The 20391-nt window shown below is 48.1% G+C and overlaps 1 protein-coding gene across 1 annotated transcript in view; it reads left to right on the top strand.

Moving 5' to 3' along the window:
- The first annotated feature begins 2470 nt into the window (after nt 1–2470).
- The window catches only part of LOC115075766 (heat shock cognate 71 kDa protein-like), a 260192-nt gene continuing 242271 nt past the window's right edge, over nt 2471–20391 (top strand). Inside the window, 1 exon segment of the mRNA XM_029576505.1 lies at nt 2471–2588. The gene's annotated coding sequence lies outside the window, so the exon portion shown is untranslated.

The raw sequence follows: 20391 nt of genomic DNA, 5'->3' as shown, positions 1-20391 counted from the left end.
CTATGAATACTACCACAACATACAACCGAAAACACAATCCTTATGAATGGGCTCTTCAGACTGATGTCATCGGACGACAATGCTTATCCAGACAATTCTCCAAATTATATACTGTGCCTGTCGGAAACTCCCCATGCACAGGAGTTCTCACTGTTACAAATAACAATCATACATGGTGGCAAACAGAGAATCAGACCATACCTACACCATTTTGGACGGAGTCTACTTTGAATGCTACTTGGAAAGCAGCTGGTCAAAAAGCGGCTTCATTCATAGCTCCTGATGGATACTACTTTGTATGTGGACGGCGAGCTTATGAACAATTACCTTCTAAATGGTATGGCACCTGTTTCCTTGCAACAATACGCCCTAGTTTCTTCCTGCTACCAGTTACAGCAGGAGAGACATTAGGTGTGCCTGTCTATAGCCCCATGAAACCAAGTAGACGACGAAGACAGCATAGAGTTTCTATTGGAGATTGGTCTGACAAAGAATGGCCACCTGAACGTATCGTAGAATACTATGGGCCAGGTACTTGGACAGAGGATGGCTCATTTGGATATCGAACTCCAGTATATATGAACAACTGCATCATCCGACTACAAGCCGTTCTTGAGTTCCTCACCAATGATTCGGCATTGGCCCTAAATATTCTAGCTAAACAAAATACCAAGCTAATTACTGCTGTATACCAGAACCGATTAGCTCTGGACTACCTCCTCGCTCAGGAGGGTGGTGTGTGCGGGAAATTTAACCTTTCTAATTGTTGTTTACAGATTGATGATAAGAGCAAGGTTATCGAGGAGATTACCGATCGCATGGTGCGACTAGCCCATGTTCCTGTGCAGACTTGGTCCGGAGCTCTTGACTGGACAGCCTCACTGCCTTCCTGGCTCTCATCTATTCCAGGACTCAAGGAACTTTTATTTCCTTTATTGTTTTTCCTACTTTCTTGTGCTCTTCTCCCTTTGTGTTTCCCTCTCTTACTCAGGAGCTTGTCAACCATGATGGAGAAGATTGCTGACCGACGAGCTGCAGCCCAAATCATGATGCTGAACCAATATGCCTCAATCTCATCATTTCCTTCCTATGATTCGTCTGAATCAGAAGATGAATCCTCTGTATACTATGACACTAACCTTTAGAGCAACTAACATGAAGGGCCACCATGTCTGCTTGAGTCAAGTCCGGCTACAAAGGGGGGGGGTGCTCCATTAGGGACCCCTCGTCTCAATCCCGGTGAAGAAACCAACGACCTAGCAAACATATTAGGGCCCACATTGAGTGACCTTGATACTAATTTTGTTTGTCTTTTCAGCTACCTCACAGATGAAGGTGATACTTGCGCCTTCTAAAGAAGTTGAAGTATCAAAGGGGGGAATGAAGGAGTTCAATTTTATGGACAATCGTTGAATGAGAAAACTGAAACCCTCTGATTAACATTGCCAGCAGTGAAACGCATTGAAACGCACAGCCATATTGAATGTACTAACATTTGGAATGCAATGGCATGCATTACGTAGTTACGTACTGACATTCAGTGGAACGCACTTCCATTTTGTAATAATAATTTGTATTGTATTAATACGATTGCTGCTATAAAATGTCTAACCCGTCAATTAAATGACGAAACAATAAGTCTGATTATAAGCTACACCTACTCGAAAACCACGCTAGAAAATGCTTGTTCAGCAGTTTGTAGAACGCATGTGTACAAGATAAGAAATGTAGAATGTATAAGAGCCAGCTCCTGAAGGGGTGTGGCATGCAGTTGTACTAAGCCCTTGTCTTAGCTGCATCTTGCTGGCAATAAAAGTCTATCTTTACAGATCAGTTGTCTGGGCCTCCTTTCTGACTAAAATTAGAGGGTTACAGTGGGTAAAGGGGTGTGATATAAGGTAAAAAAAAAACAAAAAACATTTTTCCTAATGGTGGGGTTGGCAGTTGTTAAGTAATAGTAGCTTTCCTGATTGTTCTAATGGAATACTATTGGTATTTTTATATTTGGGATTATTTGTTTGCACCACACTTTGTGCACAGTTTTCTAGTAATAAGGTACATAATTAAAGTTTAAAATAGTTATATGGAAGGACATAGGCAAATGTTTTACTCCTCACATCGAAGTGTTCGGAACTTTCACAGGTGACAGTTGGCAACCCTATCTCCTTCTCCAGACAACACCCTCTTGTCTGGTTATAGTTTGCCGTGCACGCATTTGTAAAATACTCTTTTATAGCTCTTTTCTTTCCCCTCACAGCATTTGACATTTTCAGAGTTTTAAATAATCTCCTCTACCGCCCTCTCGGTATATTATTTTGTATATTTAGCAGCTGAAGTCACGCTGCCCTAAGTTGGAGATGACTGTTGGAGCAATTCTTCGACGAAGGGCCTGTGGCGTTGGGGGCTGGTCCCTGAGTCGCTGCCAGGAGCTGGGCCCGCCTCCCTCAGCTGCCAGCTCCAGAACCTTCTGCAAAGTGTCAGGGCTCCAGCTGCAGGCACCCTCCCTCCGCCTCTATAAATACAGGGAGCGCGCGCGCACCCTGTCTGTCCGAGCTCCCCTCTGTCGAGCACTGCTGGCTGTAGGAGAGGTACTGCGCGCTCCCTATCCCTCCACCTCAATTTTTTTTTAAAAGCTTCCCCTGCCGTTGTCTTTGCTGTGTACAGGCGGCGTAGTGGTAGGCTTTTGGTTGCTGGTGGGGAGGGAGGAGGAGTTTGCAGCACGAACACAGCGCGGGGGGGGGGATTCGGTGGCCAGCTCGTTAAATGGAGTTGTGCCTCGGAAAGAGGGGAACTTTGTTTATTTATTTTTCCGAAGAGCGATTCCGCCCGTGCTGGGAAATCTGCCCGGGTGCTTGAACTGTTGAGGATTGATAGATTTACCGTAGGGCGCACCCCTGCCCGGGGGTAATAAATACGCGCTTCTTTAAGGGTCGCGCTAATACTAGCACTATTAGAAGGGGTATAATTATAGATAATGAGACTCTTTATTTGCATGCGAAGGCTCTGGGGACAAGGGAGATATGACATTGGAGTTGGATGGGGGTGGGGTGGGTGTTTCCTTATGTTATTCGCTTTGGGACGTTGCTCCTCTTCCGTGATCGCTGCTCCTCTTTAAACAGGATACAATAACTGAGCGTTAAAAACTCTGTGCTTGTTTTCAGCGTACATTCTTAACGCTCGGGTTGCTTTTTTTTAACTGATAGCTAATTGATAGCTAATACTATGTACATGCTTCAGGTGTTAAAATATCCGCATTAACTATAAAATGTGCTTTGGGCATAAGCTAAAGCAAGCTTTAACTTGGGGAGGCATACTTGACAGAGCACATCAATTAAAAAAAAATCTATTTTTCCTGCTGTCTGACATGGTTCATTTCTAGTTAGCTGGATAAACAGTGAACGTACCTTTCTGCATCAGCCTGTCCTCGCTTCTCTTGATTTCTTGTCTCCCACCACCACCTCTACTATATCTTCCCCAGCTCCCTTCTTGCTACTATTACTGCTTATTATTTTTACAGTGCTACAGAAAATACACAACACTGTACAGATGCATACTAGGCTGCTAGCTCTATGGGTGTTCCTTCACTGTCTAGCAAAAGGTGACCTATGTCACATTTAGCTCCCCAAATTATTTTGAAAAGCTGGTGCCAGAGAAGGTGTTCCATGTGTCCCAGGCCTGTTCAAACAGGCTGATCCATGCATGGAAATGTAGACCTACTCTCCTCTTTACTGTTTGATTGGGGGGGGGGGGGGGGGAGAAACTGTCCCTTTGCAGTGGGGCAAAACCAGGACTAGATGGGCCTGTTCAGGTTAGCCTGGGGAAGTTAACAGCGCTCCTTTGATCGTCTCTCTTTCTGCAGGATCCTAAATACAGTCAGGAGTCTTGGCAGTTTGGAGTTTTCCAATTGCTACACAAGTCAGACTGTGTCAGAGGCCTGAAAAAGGCTCCTAGATAATTTTTGGCAAGAAAAGTCTTCCAAAGCTTCATGCTTGCTGCCTGTATTGCTATGCACCAGTTCTATATGGTGCGATATCCTCACGACTGTATTCAGAATCTGAAGGCTTTTCTGTAATTTTGAAGTCAGAAGAATACATTTGTCACTTTGTTCTGTCTATGAATTTTTCAACTCCATTTTCGCACACCTCCATGGCTTTAGTTGGAGCTTGGTGTATGACGTGGCTCAGAGTGAGTAGCATCCAAGGTGTCCATGAGATATTACCAAATTAAGAAATCAAATGTAACAGTCCAACCCTTTTCCCAAAGATAAGCAGGCTGAGTTAGCCATGCTGTCTGGGATGTCCTCCTAGAGGCGGCTAGGCAGAGCTTCTCAAAGATGACAAAGCTTTGCTCTGTGTGTGGCTGCGCATCCTTTCCCACGCGGCTCCATTTTCTCCTCACTTTGTTCTTTCCACACTGCAGGCTGCATGCGGAGCTTTTCTTCTCAGAGCCCGTTGTGTAAAAAAAAAAAAAAAAGGAAAATGCCTCGGACTGCCTGGCTTTAAATTCTGCCAGTGTGGTAAGATTGTCTGCCATCCACAGATGTAATGACTGTTTATGCCCCAGTCCAGACCATGGCCGGTGGCTTGCATGGACACTGGCGGTGTGTCCCGCTGGACCCAGTGCCAACGTGCTGCCAAAATCGCCCAGCTGCATGAGGGAAACACGGGGTTTTTACCCCCCATCTCGGAGCACCTGTCAGCCCACTTGTCTCCGGGTCCCTGTCTGGATCACCCAAAAAAATCCATGGGACCACCAGATAAACAAGGTCAGGTGGGCCAGCCCCCCTCTGCCCCTGAACAGCCCCAGACAATCCAGGCGCAGGGATTGTTGGGGGGGATGTGCCAACCCAGTCAGCGTCCGGAGCCGAGGCACCGCGTGCTTTGAAGTCCAAGCACAATGGAGAGTTGCCGCTCAATGCATTGACTCCATTGCCGAAAGTCATCTGATCGATGCAGGACAGTCTGTCAAAGCAGGTGCCCATGCCAGCCCACGCCGTGCCATGCACCTCGACGCACAAAGTGTCTGCAGGTAGCAGGGATCCACCTGCCTTTGGCCCCTCGATTGGGAAGTCCTCCCAGAAACTGCCTCTGGCTGTGGAACTGCAAAGGTCCTTGATCCCTGACTTAGAGGATCTCACTTTGTCTGATGAGCTGGCATCTGGCTATGCATCCATGAGCTCCTCTCGCTCCTTGGATTGTGTCTACTCCAATTTGTTGTCTATCTGTCTTCAGACAGAAGAGGTCAGCAGGGCAGTTGCAGGCGCCCCTCAGAAAGCGACACAAGATGTTCCTTGACAGAATGGGCGAAAATCTAGCCCATCAGTCCTGACTTGGACATCCTGCTCGCAGCACTGCCACCAAGGAATCTGGCAGATGACTCGTCGCCTCGTCCGGGTTGCGGATCCTTGGCCTCACAGGCAATGTTATAAATATCCAAGATCTTGACCCAATTCCTCTTCTCTGTGGAGGATCAGGGAAGCAGCAAGTTCCACCCTATACCACGTGAAGACTCCCCGCAAGGCAGGCCACCAACACCTCTGCAAGGTGACATTGGTCCCAATCCTCAGCCTAGCAGTCCGGCTCCTGGGTGCATGCCACAACCTGATGATTCCCCACAGCACTTGCCTTCTACGTCGCTGGATTCCTTGACTGGGTACCCATCTGACCCGTCGGAGGAGCAACCTGAGCTGCCTTCCCCTCCAGAAGACCTCTCCTATTCGAAACCAGACTCAACGTTGAAACTTGAAAGGTGCCAGGCCCTTGTGCTGAGGTTTTAGAGATCCTAAAGATCGTTGAAGCACCGGGTGAGCCAACCACTTTGCCTTCCCATGTGGTGCTATACACAATCATGATGGTGTGGGAGTCTTTCCCCCCCCCCCCCCCTCCTTCTCGGGGCAAGCGACTTCATGAAGATGGATCTCAGGTTCTGGATGCATCAATCTCCGTTCTATGGGTTGGTCCAAATCCCACACACTTCAGTAGTGGTAGTTAGCCATGAAGAGGGCTAAAAAATCATGCCTTCATTGGAACAGCCCTCCAGGGTGCAACTGTAAGTACCTGGATGACTTATGCAGAAGAGCGTTCCAAGTGGGTATGCTGAACATGAAGATCAAGCAGCACCAATTCTGTCACTCAGTTTCTTTGAGTTCCTTTAGTGGCTCAATCCCCACTTTATCACCGCTTCACCAGATGAGGCCCCCCCCCCCCCCCCCAGACAATTTCACAAACTGGAGGAGGGGTTAAGGCATTTATTGTGAACCATATGAGGCCTTTGAAACCTCCGCTCACCACAGCGGGGACCAAAGCTGCTCAGCGGATGGCATGGCTTCGGGCCAACGCCATTCAAGCGGACATCCATGAGAAATTGGCCGACCTCCCCTGACTCTCAAACAACATCTTTTGAGACAAGTTGTATGAAACAGTGGCCCAATTTAAAGGAACAGAACATAGTGGTCTTATTCCTGACGTCTCCCACCGAGCAATCCTTGGGTAAGAAGTATTGCCCATCATACAGAGACCTATTTTCAAAGATGTCTGTACAGGCCATATTCATCGTACTGTCCGCTGCCTTATCCGCAAACCTGGTCACAGCCATCACACCCATGCAAAGGAACCAGACAGCACCTACCTCCAAATAACACGAAAACCCAGCAGGGCTTTTAGAGGTACCTGGGCCACGCTTACCGCTACAAATAGGAGGGAGAATGTTTCTACCGTGCTTGGGAAGCAATCACCTCTGACCGTTGGGTACTCAGTATTGTCAGAGAGGGCTATCTCCTGAATGTCAAGAACACACAAAATCTCCACCACAGAGTAAAGCCGCATTGGCCCATATCAGAGAACTGTTGCTGGCTACAAGAGAAAGTTGTCAAACTACTCAGTGTTCTATCCAGCAGGTTCCCAGCACTCAGAGGAACCAGGGATTCTACTCCCAATACTTCCTCATTCCTAAGAAAGCGGGAGGGCTCCGCCCAATCCTAGATTTACAAGTTCTCAACAAATTCCTGAAAAGGGAGAAGTTCAAGATGACATCTCTCAAGTCCATCCTTCCTTTTCTACAACCCAACAATTGGATGTGTTCACTGGACTTCAAGGATGCGTACTCTCACATCCCTGTACACCATCCCCATACACTTGTGTTTTCAGGTCAATAAACACCCCTTCCAGTACAGGGTGCTCCCTTTTGGACTCTAGTCTGTCCCGAGAGTCTTCATCAGGTGCTTAGTGGCGGCCTATCTCGACGACTGGTTGATAGTGGCACTGCAACCCTTCAGAACAGCCTTCTGGCCACAATTAAATGCCTGGAAGGGCTTGGTTGGGTTATCAATTACGAGAAGTCCAGTCTTCAGCCAACGCAGAACCTGCAATTTATTGGGGCCCGTATAAATACCATGCAGGGCAGAGCATGCCTTCAGTGGACAGGGCCCACATGCTGCGCACCCTGGCCATTCAGCTGACACTCTACTCACACCTCAGCCCGCCAGTTCTTGACCCTGCTGGGCCACATGGCAGCGGCCATCTATGTGGTGCCATGTATCCGTTTGCACATATGGCGCCTGCAGTGGGGGCTGAAGGTGCAGTGGACACAGCTTTCACATCTGCTGTCCCAGGGAGTAAGTCTGACCCAAATCATGAGAGTGGACTTAAACTGGTGGTTCTGCCCCACAGTTCTCTGACGGGGCACTGCTTTGCCCCTGACTCATCAGCTGATCCTTGCCACAGATGCCTCAAGCAAGGAGTGGGGAGCCCATTTGGACCAAGTACAAACACAAGGGCTCTGGTCCAGCTGGGAAAGAGTCAACAGATAAACTTCCTAGAGCTCCAAACAATTGGAAATGCGATACACATACTACGAGGGAAAACAGTCATGAGCACGCAGACAATCAGATCGAGATGCTCTACATAAACAAGAGAGGATGGTCCAGTTCCTGACTGCTGTGCAGAGAAGCGGTGTGCATCCTGGAATGGGCGGAGGAGCATTCCATCATCCTTCAGGCAACCTACCTACCTGGGGTGGAGAACTCGAGAGCAGACAAACTAAGCAGGATCTTCCATCAACATGCATGGGAACTTCAGCAGGACGTAGCGGAGGCTTGGGGCCTCTCACGCATGGATCTTTTTGCTACAGAGCATAAAAGCAAGACACAAACGTTCTGCTCCGTTTACCCCAGCAGGAAGTGACTCACACAAGATGCGTTTCTCATATCATGGACAGGAGGGCTTCTCTACCCTTACCCCCTGATCCCACTGATCTCGAACAATACAGAAGTGTATTGCGGATGTTGCCAATCTTATCCTGATAGCTCCGGCTTGGCCAAGACAACCGTGGTATGCCTATCTAGTGCGTCTCTCCATCAAACCACCTATTTCCCTCTGCCAGTGTGGACCTTCTGATGCAGGACAACAGCACCCTGCTTCACCCCAAGCATTCCTTGCAGCATCTCTGTGTGGAGGTTGAAAGGATAGTATTAAGTCACCTGCACTTGCCTTCGGAGCTCCAAGAGGTTCTTGAGTCATCCAGGAAATCTACCAGAAGTTACTATCAGGGCAAGTGGCTTAGATATTCAGCTTGGTGTGGTGATAAGGGCATAGACCCCTTCTCCTGCTCACTGGAATGCCTATTAGAGTACCTTATTCCCTTTATCAGGCATGACTGGTGACTGCTTCGGTGAGGGTTCACATAAGTGCCATTGTAATGGCCTACTGGTGTCCAGCCACCCACTAGTCTCCTGGTTCATGAAGGGCATTCTGCAACTGTGACCACCAGTTCACAGCCCACCTGTTGCATGGTATCTCAACCTAGTTCTGAAACAGCTGATACTTCCACCCTTCAAACCTCTGGAAAGTAGTCATGAGAGAGCTGTCATGGAAAGTTCTGTTTTTAGTCGCTCTGACCTAGAAGAGTCAGCAAGTTGCAGGCTCTGGTTCACTGTTCACCATACCTTGAATTTCATCACAAGGTGACTTTACAGACACATCCCTCATTCTTACCTAAGGTAGTTTCGGCTTTCCACATCAATCAAACCATTACCCTGCTAACCTTCTTTCCAAAGCCATACAAAAATGAGGGTGAGACGGCTCCATATGCTAAATTGCAAGCAAGCCTTGGCCTATAATGTGTAGGATGCATGCAATCTAGAACCTCACAGGTATTTGTTTCCTTCAGCCCAAATGCCCTGGGTCTGCCGGCCTCCAAGAGGATGCTCTCGACTTGGATTTTGCAGTGTATTCAGTTCTGTTACAATAAAAAAATCAGAGACCCTGACCAGTTTGCCAGAGGTCCGTCAGGTGCTCACCTATGTGAGGTCCCAATAATGGACATATGCAAAGCGGCTATGTCATCACTCCATACTTTCACTTCCCATTATTGTCCCGACTAGCAAGCCGCTGTGGATGCAGAGATGGGCAGATCAGTACACCAGTCATGGACCACACAGACTGTCCGCTACTCTGGACCAGGTTGGGCACAGCACGTCATACTCTAACTCGGGAACTGCGCCATGTTCCCTCAGGGACCCTTCATACTGTGCTCATGACCTTCAGCTGGGGATTCCCAGACAATATGGCTAATTCAGCTTGCTTATCTGTGGGGGAAAAAAGCAAGTTTGCTTACCATAAACTGTGTTTTCCATAGGATAAAGTAGCCATGCTGACCCGCCCACCTCCTCAGACAATCTCCACTTCACGCTTTGCAGATGCTCTTTGGAATAGACTGATGAGAAAATGGAGCCGCATGGGACAGAACGCGCAGCCACACACAGAGCAAAGCTCTGGCATCTTTGAGAAGCTCTGCCTAGCCTATTAGCGGACAGTTCAAAAAAGGTTTGGATAAGTTCTAAGAACATAAGAAAATGCCATACTGGGTCAGACCAAGGGTCCATCAAGCCCAGCATCCTGTTTCCAACAGTGGCCAATCCAGGCCATAAGAACCTGGCAAGTACCCGTTAATGGAGAAGTCCATTAACGGCTATTAATCAACTTTACTTAGGGAATAGCCACTGCTATTAATTGCATCAGTAGTACGGGATCTTCTTAGTGTTTGGGTAATTGCCAGGTTCTTGTGGCCTGGCTTGGCCTCTGTTGGAAACAGGATGCTGGGCTTGATGGATCCTTGGTCTGACCCAGCATGGCAATTTCTTATGTTCTTAGTCCCAGACAGCATGGCCAATTCATCCTGCTATCTACGGAAAATTCATCCTGCTATCTACGGAAAATACTGTTTATGGTAAGCAAGCTTGCTTTTTTGAGAGTTCAAGAGTTCTTTCTACACTTACAAATTGTCATTCTTTCACAGGCATCAATTTTGTGGGTTTTTTTTTTTTAGTACTTATTGACTCTTCCTGCCCAGCGTCTGCAGCCACTTCCAGTCAGACCCCAGCAGCATTAGCGCCATCAGCCTAAGTCTATGCACAGACCCAGCATTGACCTGGGCTTAGTTTTTGATCCCTTTGAACTCTGAATCAGAGTGGAACAAGAACCAATTTTTTGGAGGCATTGTGCCAGATAACAAAGGACATCTAGGACTTCCAGTTTGTGGAATCTGAGTACCATTTGCATTTCTCCAAGCTACCATGGCTTCCACGCTGCTTGAATCTTGATCCATATCCATCTCACTTGATGCATCTCACTTGATGCACCTTTGCTGAGATGCGCAGTCACTACTTTACCAACTCGTCCCTACATAGACAGTTTCTGCTTGATCAGGCCAATGCAATACACACATGCTAAAAAGTGCATCCAAACTGGGTGTACATTTAACACAAACGCAGTCGCATACTGGGTGCCCGAAGCAACAAGCGAATGAGCTGCCATGCTATAAAAGATGCGCTAGGGATAAATTATACGTCCCTAGTGCATCTGTGGCATTTAGCACCCAGGAGATGTGGCTGTGCGAGAGTTAGGAAAATGGATGCTCAATTTATGAGTGTCCATTTATCCTGCAGTAGCTAACTTGCACAATATACACTGCCTGGAGCATATATGTTGTAGATGTATATTGGGTGCGTGCCCCCCCCCCCCCCCCCCCCCAATTTTTGTTTGACTTTTTTTGCATGGGACCACTTTCTGTGGTTCTTCCTACTTAGCATTACGATGATACTAAGGAGGAACCACAGAATAGCAGGTTTTTTTTTTTGTTTAAGTTGAGCCCTTGATGCACAGGAAGACACACCTGCTCTGGGGCAGGTGAAAAATTTTACTGGTTAAAAATTGTGCGTGGGATAATCTACGTGGAATTTACATATGATGAGCGCTAATAGCTACATCGGAGTTTAGACGCATGTTTTGGACATGACTATCCTTATTGCATCAGGGATTATGGACATGTGTCCAAGCATCTGTTAACCTGTGCGCTGGGCTGGGTGTACTTTTATTGCATCTGTCCCAATATTTACCATCCCCAAGAAATCAGGAGCATTAAGGCAGATTCTGGATCTGAGGCCTTAGAAAAAATACATACTTGGAGAAGAATTCAAAACAAATTTCCGCAGCTGTTGCTCTTTGTGACCTTGGGCAAGTCACTTTACCCTCCATTTCCTCGGGTACAAAATTAGATTGTAAGCCCTGTATGGATAGGGAAATACCTATAGTACCTGAACGTAATCCACTTTGATGTATACTGTGGTGCCAAAAAGCGGAATAAAAAAAATCTTAACTATATATTCAAAAGCAGGAATGGATGTGTGCTTTCAGTCTGAAGGATGCATGTACTCATTTACTCATCATCCTTCCCACTGGTGTTACCTTTGCTTCAAGGTGGATTCTTCCCACTACCAGTACAAAGTACTCCTGTTTGCCCTATCAACAGTTCTGAGAGTCTTTACTAAAAGCCTTGCAGTGGTAGCTGTACACCTGTGTTGCCAGAGGATTCATGTTTTCCCAGACCTGGATGACTGGCTAAACGCAGCGAGCTCTCAAGAATAAACACTTTCTTCCCTACACATGACAGTCTGTCTTCTATAAAATTTGGGCTTTTCTGGTCAATTTCAAGAAGTCAAATATAGTACATGCTCAGGATGAAATCCATTGGCGAATGGATAGACTCACTTCAGGAGAGAGTATTTTCTGGCAAGGGATCAAGTGTATACTGACATTACTGATGTTTTAACACAAGACAGCTAGAGTGGTTCTCTTTGCATCACAGCATATGGTGGCAATGGAAACACTCTAGCTGTCTTGTGTTAAAACATCAGTAATGTCAGTATACACATGATCCCTTGCCAGAAAATACTCTCTCCTGAAGTGAGTCTATCCATTCTCCAATGGATTTCATCCTGAGCATGTACTATATTTGACTTCTTGAAATTGACCAGAAAAGCCCAAATTTTATGGAAGACAGACTGTCATGGGATCAACTGACCCATTGTCAACCACAGTCCAGGTTTCTGCGATAAGAGTTCTGGTGGCAAAACCCCTGCATACCTAAGGAAGAGTGTGAAGCAGGGCTCCATCTTGAAGCCTTGCTAGTGTCAGACACCTCAGAATGAGCGGGTGCTCACACAGTATCGTTTTTGGTCCCAGGACACCTGGTCTTGTGATGAGTCCTTTTCAATCTGCTGGAATTGAGTGATCAGATATGCTCTAATGTTCATACACCTTTTTTGAGGGAAGAGCGTCTTCAAACAGACAATCAGGTTGCTATGCTTTGTCAGAAAACAGGGAGGCACAGAATCTTGACTTCTCTGCAAGGAAGCATTAAAGATTTGGGAGTGTGCAACCATATATTGGCCTATTCTACATGCCACCTATTTTACAGGAATATCCCATCTTGCTGGCAGAGCACACCAGTAAAACATTCTAACTGCACGAGTGGTTCTTGCGATACTCAGCTGATGAACACTAGGATGTTGGCTGCAATTGACTTGTTTGTGTCAGAGCAGACCAGAAAACCAGATCTATCTTCCTCCATTCCACCCACTGATCTGGCTCAAGATGCTTTACTCCTTGCTCAAGGGCAAGTCTAGTGTGCTTTTCCACCAGTTTCGTTGATTGCTAGAATAGTGCAGAAGCTGCTGCAAGACAGTATTTGTTTGTTTTTTATTCTTATAGCTTCAGCGTGGCCCAAATAGACATGCTTTGCAAATCTTATACAACTTCCCATTTTCGTTCCTTGTCACTTTACCCTCCTTTGCCTCTGGTGCAAGCTTAAGATTGTGAGCCCTCTGGGGCAGGGAAATACCTACAGTACCTGACAAATTTTGCTTTGAAGTGCCAAAAACAGAATTATAAATAAATATAGATAAAATAACTTTCTAGTAGTCTCCCCATATCTGGGACCAGATCCTATGTTCACTCAGGACAAAGGAGCGCTCTATCATCCAAACCTTCTTTCCATGTCTCAGTCTATCGTCTTGAATGTTGACCGCTCAGTAATTGCTCACCTCTTTGCCTTGAGCAATTGAAGACAGTTTGGTTCCTGCCAACAGAAAACCTTGGACCTATTTTCTTGTGATTCCCAGCACTTAACATACATGCTCCTACCTTCTCAGGTCTCACCACATTATTGATGAATGTACATCTCAGTGTCTTAGCAGCTTACTATTTAAGTACACCCTAAACTCCCCTCTCTTCTCCACTGATATTGAGATGGCTTTTGTCACCTTAAGCTTCAGACATGAAAACAGACATCTATGGGCCTTTACATGTTGTCCTTTCTCAAATCATGAAGCCATGTTTTGGTCCCCTACAGACAGTGTTTAAGTTCCTGAACTGGAAATGAGTGTTCCTCATTGCAGCTATATCAGCTACAAGGGTCAACAAGCTTCAAGCTCTCATCCGCTATATGCCATAATCATAGTCCTTCCGCTCACCCAAACTTTCTATCAAAAGTTGTCTCTGCTTTCCAGGTCAATCAATCCATCCTACTATCTACTTTTTCCGAGACTGCATGACCCTGAAGGAGATAGACTATCATACCTTAGATTATAAAAGAGCCTTTGCGTAGTATCAGAAAAGCTCAACCATATTGCCAGGCTTCATATTTATTCATTGCATATGACCCGAACAGATTTGGTGTCTGTCAAATGTACATTATTTACTTTTGATAGCTGAATGCATTCAGTATTGCTACAGCTTTACAGGATTGTAGATCAAACTCTGAAGCTCAAGTCATAGCTCTGCCTTTCCAGATCACAAGTTACTGCACTTCTGAATGCTCATGTGTGCATGAGAGATGGTGCCAATATGTGACTGGTGAGGTGGCCTAAAGTGGCATTATGTCATAGAACACACACTCTCTTGCAAAAGCAAAACTTAGTTTTCCTAGTGTGTAGCCAGATGGACTCAGAACAAGTGGGTATAGTGTGCTCGTGCTAGCAGTTGGAGACGGATCTGACGTCAGCACGGGTACATATACCCCCACAGGAAGTGAGGCAATTCAGTAATTTCCGTCTCCAAAGCAGTTTGGAGAGCCTGCACGCTCGCTGAGCGTGTTTTCCAATACTACTTTCTATATTCTACTTACCAAATTTCTACAGACGAGCCCCGCACTCCTGCGGTGATACCCTCGGGTCCCTCCCCAAGTTGAGTTCCCGGGGTGATTTCCGCGAACCCTCGGAGGTCTACGCCTTGGTCCGGTGGCCGAATCGCGGCAGGGATCTAGCCCCCGAGCGAGAAGGGCTTGGGCTGGCTGAGAGGCGCCTCGGTCCCGGCGTGGACCTAGAGGCAGCAGGTGCATTTCCTCAAGCGTGGCGGTGAAGGTATTTCCTCTCTCCCGCAGCCGGAGACCGCCCGGGTTCCAGCCGGGAAGCGCCGAGGATCAGGTAAGGCGTACATCTTTTACTTTTGGTCTCCGAGGTACGAGGATCGGCGGCGTTGCCCGTATGCGGCACGCCGTGGAGGTCGCCATTTTGTTGGCCTTGTTCAGGTATTGAGCGCCCATGATGGGCACCTGTTGATGAGCGTATATTGCTGACCGCATATTATTGAGCGCATATTGTATATTATTGAGCGTATATTGCTGACCGCATACTATTGAGCGCATATTGTATACTACTGAGCGTATATTGCTGAGCGCATATTATTGAGCGATATTCTTGGCTGCATAAGCGCCGGCGCCCTGCATTCGCAAGCCGCGATGGAACATTTGAACGCCCCGGCGTCTCCTGCGGCGGCACCTCCTGATTCCGGCGTGAAAGGCCTCTGCTCAGCATGCCAACTTAGAGCCACGCAGACCGAGGAACCAGACTCCCTTTGTGCCCAATGTGAGGAGGCAGTGGGAGCCTCGGGCCAGGACCAGTCTCAACTGAGGTTTGCCGACAGTTCCCCAGGGGCCACCCCGGATCTAGCGGGCAGTCTCGAACAACCTGGGATCCCGGGGGACCTGGTACCCCGATGGCTAGAGACCACTTCCATTTCCTGGGTGGATCTCTTTAAGGGGATCCATGCCTTTGTACAGATGTAGTCAGCTTCCCATCCAGGCCCTGCTGCGGCTCCAGCTGATCCTGCCCCTGGACCTTCGCGCCCTTATCGTGGGCACCCGCCTCCGGGCAGTCCGGCTCATGCAGACCCTGATGTCTCGGAGGACGAGTCCGAACCCCCCGAGGAGGGGGAACTTCCCTCGGGGATCGAGCCATATCGAACCATGAGGCGGTTCTTTCCCAAGGAAGATCTTTCCGACCTGGTTTCTCAGTGCCTGACTGAGTTGGCTATTACAGGCCCCAGCACTACGGTGCCATCTACGCAGAACCCCCTGCTGGAAGGTCTTCGTCCTACAGCCCGCCACTTTCCCTTCCTGCAAGCAGCACAACAGCTGATAGATTTGGAGTGGAATGCGCCAGCGGCTTCATTCAAAGGGGGTCGGGCCCTGATGGGCATGTACCCCCTGGATACGGCAATCAAGGATTTGCTGGCGTGCCCTCAGGTGGATGCCTTGGTTAGCGCTGTGGTCAAGCGCACTACCATTCCAGTTGAAGGGGGGGGGGGGGCGGCCCTCAAGGACCCTCATGACCGGCGACTGGATGCCATCCTGAAACAGACCTTTGAGGTGGCAGCTCTATCTTTGCGGATCGCAACCTGCTGAACAGTGGTGAGACGCGTTCCTGTTTGTCACAGGTCAGGAATAATGCTCCGGCAGCGGACATGGAGTCAGCTCTCTTGTTCCTCACGGATGCCGCATCCGACCTAGTCCGTACAACAGCCAAGGGGGTCTCATCCTCCGTAGCAGCCAGGAGGCAGCTCTGGATACGGAATTGGTCAGCCGATGCTCCTTCGAAGACACGCCTCACCAGAATGCCCTTTAGGGGTTCTCTCCTGTTCGGCAGCGACCTAGATAAACTGGCCAGCACATGGGGGGCGCCTCTCCAGTACCTCGACTGCCTGAAGACAGGTTCAAAAGGAACCAGCGCGCCTTTCCGAGGCCCTCAAGAGGTAGAAGCTCCCAACGCTTCACTCCCTATAGGAGTCGCTATCAGACACCTCGTCCACAGGACAGGAACCAGTCCTTTCGGACCAAGCAGCACAAGAGGGGAGCCGGCTTGGGGTCAGGGCCTGGCTGTGCCTCCCAATGAAAATCAGCCGATCCATCTGGGGGACGGAGCCATAGGGGGCAGGTTAACTCTCTTCTACCCCAGATGGGTTGAGATTACGTCGGACCAGTGGGTCCTCGCCATCATCCAAGAGGGGTATTTTATTTTATTATTATTTTATTTAACATTTCTTATATACCGATATCCGTTCGCACATCGTATCGGTTCACAGTGAACATAAAACTTTGGGCATTGCCCTTACATATAACACACAAAGATGGTGAACTCAGTAACATATAGATAATCTTCGGGAGGAGCCCTTAGATATAACAAGCATCAATGGGGAGATGCTGATTATAATAATTATAACTAGAACTATATACATGAAAGTGCACAGTACAGAATCAGCAGACATAAAGGCGTTCATACCAGGATATCAATCTAACAATTCACATGGGGGTTTATGTAATAGGGGGTGAAATGGAGTAGGCTTGCCGAAAGAGCCAGGTTTTAAGTTTCTTTTTGAAAATGGGGGTATAAGTCTCTATTCGAATATCATGAGGCAGTGAGTTCCATAAGGTGGGTGCGGCAAGAGAGAAGGCTCTGTTAATAGTAGAGGAGAGTTTAAAAGATTTGATAGAATGGGCATGGAGTGTTCCTTGGAGTGCTGGGCGGGTGGGTCTATTGGAGGAACGGGGTGAGATGGGGGGGTTAATCCAGTTCAGGTTAGAATTTACTAGACTCTTATGAATGATCGAGAGTGTTTTGTAAAGAATTCGTGACTGTATAGGGAGCCAGTGTAGTTGAATAAGTGTGGGGGTGATGTGGTCTCTTTTTTTTTGTGTTTGACAATATCCGAGCGGAGGCATTTTGTAGGAGTTGAAGGGGCTTGGTGTGTGATGCAGGAATGCCGAGTAAGAGTGCATTACAGTAGTCGAGCTTCGATAAAATAATAGCCTGGAGGACTGTGCGGAAATTGTTGAAGTGTAGTAGGGATCTGAGTTTCTTTATTGTTTGAAGTTTAAAATAGCAATCCTTTATTATGGATTTGATGAATGGTTTGAATGAGAGGTGATTATCAATAATAGCTCCTAAGTTGCGAGTGTGCGAAGGGAAGTTGGTAGCTGAGTAAGCAAGAGGGATGTCAGGGAGTGGTTGTCTATTCGATATGATTAAAAGCTCAGTCTTGTTAGAGTTGAGAGCAAGGTGCATGTCCTTTAGGAGTTGGTTGATTGAGGAAAGACAGGATTCCCAGCTATGTAAAGCAGTTTGGATGGAGTCAGAGAATGGGAAAATGAGCTGAACGTCGTCAGCATAAATAAAATGTTTGATATGCAGGTTAGTGAGAAGCGTGGTCAGGGGAAGCATGTATATATTAAAAAGCGTAGATGAGAGTGAGGAACCTTGGGGTACACCTTGGGGAAGACTGATGGGCTCAGATTCATTATTGTCCATTGAGACAGTGAAAGAGCGATTCTGGAGATAAGATTGAATCCAATCAATGGCCTTGCCTGTGATCCCAATATTTCTGAGAATGTTGAGTAGGACATCGTGATTGACTGTGTCAAACGCAGCTGAGATGTCAAGTAATGCGATGAGATAGGAGGATCCTGAGTCGATTCCTTTGATAAGGGTATCGTGTAGGGAGAGGAGCAGAGCTTCAGTGCTTAAGTGTTTCCTGAAACCATATTGGGTGGAAGGGAGGATGTTGTTCTGTTCAAGGTGATCGGATAGACGTGAGTTCACTAGCTTTTCAAGAACTTTAGCTAGGAGGGGTAGATTGGACACCGGTCTGTAATTAGAAAGAGTGTTGGGGTCAAGGTTGGATTTTTTAAGTAGAGGTTTCACAATTGCTTGTTTCAGAAAGTCTGGGACGGTGCCATGCTCTAGTGAACAGTTGAGAATATTTGAGAGGGGTTTGGCGGATCACATTGTGTATGGATAGTAGGAGTTAGAGGGGATGGTTTCAGAGGGGTGAGTGGATGGTTTCATTTTCTTTAGTATGTTCTCCACTTCTAGGGAGGAGGAAGCGGACTCAAACAATGAAAGGGAGACTGGAGAGCTGATATTGGGAAGACAGATATGAGGTTATTGTGCGAAAACTGTGCTGTGATGGAAGATACCTTGTTTTTAAAAATAGAGCTAGTTCGTTTGCAACGATTGTGGAGGAGTTAGCTAGTTGTTGTGTGTGTATGGGAGAGGTCAGGTCAGCAACCATGGTGAAAAGGCCTTGGGTTGTATTGCAGACTATTATCTGGACTTCCATCACATCCCTCCGGACAGGTTTGTGGAATCTTTGTGTCCAATCCACAAGAAGGCAGCATTGGAAGCTATCCTGGCGAGGCTCCTGTCCTTGAACGCCATAATCCCAGTACCTGCATGGGAAATGGATTCCGGGCACTACTCCATTTATTTCATGGTACCCAAGAAAGAGGGCACGTTCCGGCCCGTATTGGACCTCAAGTCCGTCAACCGATACTTAAGGGTCCCGAGGTTTCGCATGGAAACTCTGCGCTCAGTCAAGACCCCAGTACAGCCAGGGGAATTCCTCACGGTCTTAGACTTGTCAGAAGCCTACCTGCATATCCCGATCCACCGGGATCATCAGCGCTACCTACGCTTCAAGGTTCTGGGACGACACTTCCAATTCCGGGCTTTGCCCTTCGGGTTAGCCCATGGCGCCGCGGACCTTCACCAAGGTGATCGTAGTGGTAGCAGCGGCGCTCAGACGGGAAGGAATCCTTGTCCATCCCTACCTCGACGATTGGCTGATCAGGGCGAAATCACGAGAGGAGAGCCATCGGGCAACCAACAGAGTGATCGCCCTTCTGGAAAGTCTGGGATGGGTAGTCAACCTAAACAAGAGTTGCCTACAGCCTTCCCAATCACTGGAATACCTGGGAGTTTAGTTCGACACCCAGGCAGACAAAGTCAGTCTCACCACCAAGAGAAGGTTAAAACTTCAGATGCGTCTACGGTCCTTGATGGGAGCCAGTCGGCCCATAGCTTGGGATTATCTGCAAGTTCTCGGTCTCATGGCATCCACCCTGGAAGTGGTACCCTGGGCAAGAGCCCATATGAGACCTCTACAACGCTCCCTGCTCTCTCGATGGAGCCTCCGTGCATCTACCTCTACCAGCCAGAGTGTGGACCCAGGTACGGTGGTGGTTGCAGTCCAACCACACGAGCAGGGGGGTCTAGATGTCCTCCCCACGTGGATTCTGCTCACCACAGATGCCAGCCTGGGCAGCTGGGGAGCACACTGCGCAGAACTCACCGCCCAAGGGCAGTGGAACAGGGAAGAGTCAGGGTGGAACATCAACCGTCTAGAAGCACGGGCAGTCCGGTTAGCCTGCCTGCAATTTGCTCACAGACTGCGGAACAGGGCAGTCAGAGTGATGTCCGACAACGCCACCACGGTGGCATACATCAACCGTCAGGACGGAACCAGAAGCAGACAGGTGTCCCTAGAGATAGCCCTGCTGATGGCTTGGGCAGAGGCGAATCTCCAGGACATCTCCGCCGTCCATATTGCCGGAAAGGACAACACCGCGGCAGACTTCCTCAGCAGGGAAAGCCTAAATCCAAGAGAATGGCAGCTGTCCCCCGCAGCCTTCCAGATGATTGTGGATCAGTGGGGGATTCCGGACATGGACCTACTAGCGGACAGGTCCAATGTTCAAGTACCCAGATACTTCAGCCGCAAGCGAGATCCGTTCTCTCACGGGATCGATGCCCTGGTTCAGCCATGGCCTCCAGGGACTCTGCTATACGCCTTTCCTCCGTGGCCCCTGCTGGGTGCCCTTATACGCAAGATTCAGAATCACAAGGGCCTAGTTCTTCTAGTGGCACCAGACTGGCCAAGAAGACCCTGGTAGGCGGACATGAGAAGACTACTGGCAGGGGAGCCCCTTCCCCTGCCTCCTCTC

The sequence above is a fragment of the Rhinatrema bivittatum genome, chromosome 14 (assembly GCF_901001135.1).
Source record: "Rhinatrema bivittatum chromosome 14, aRhiBiv1.1, whole genome shotgun sequence".
Classification (NCBI taxonomy): domain Eukaryota; kingdom Metazoa; phylum Chordata; class Amphibia; order Gymnophiona; family Rhinatrematidae; genus Rhinatrema; species Rhinatrema bivittatum.
The sequence above is the reverse complement of the archived record's forward strand: the minus strand, read 5'-3'. Positions and strand labels throughout refer to the sequence as shown.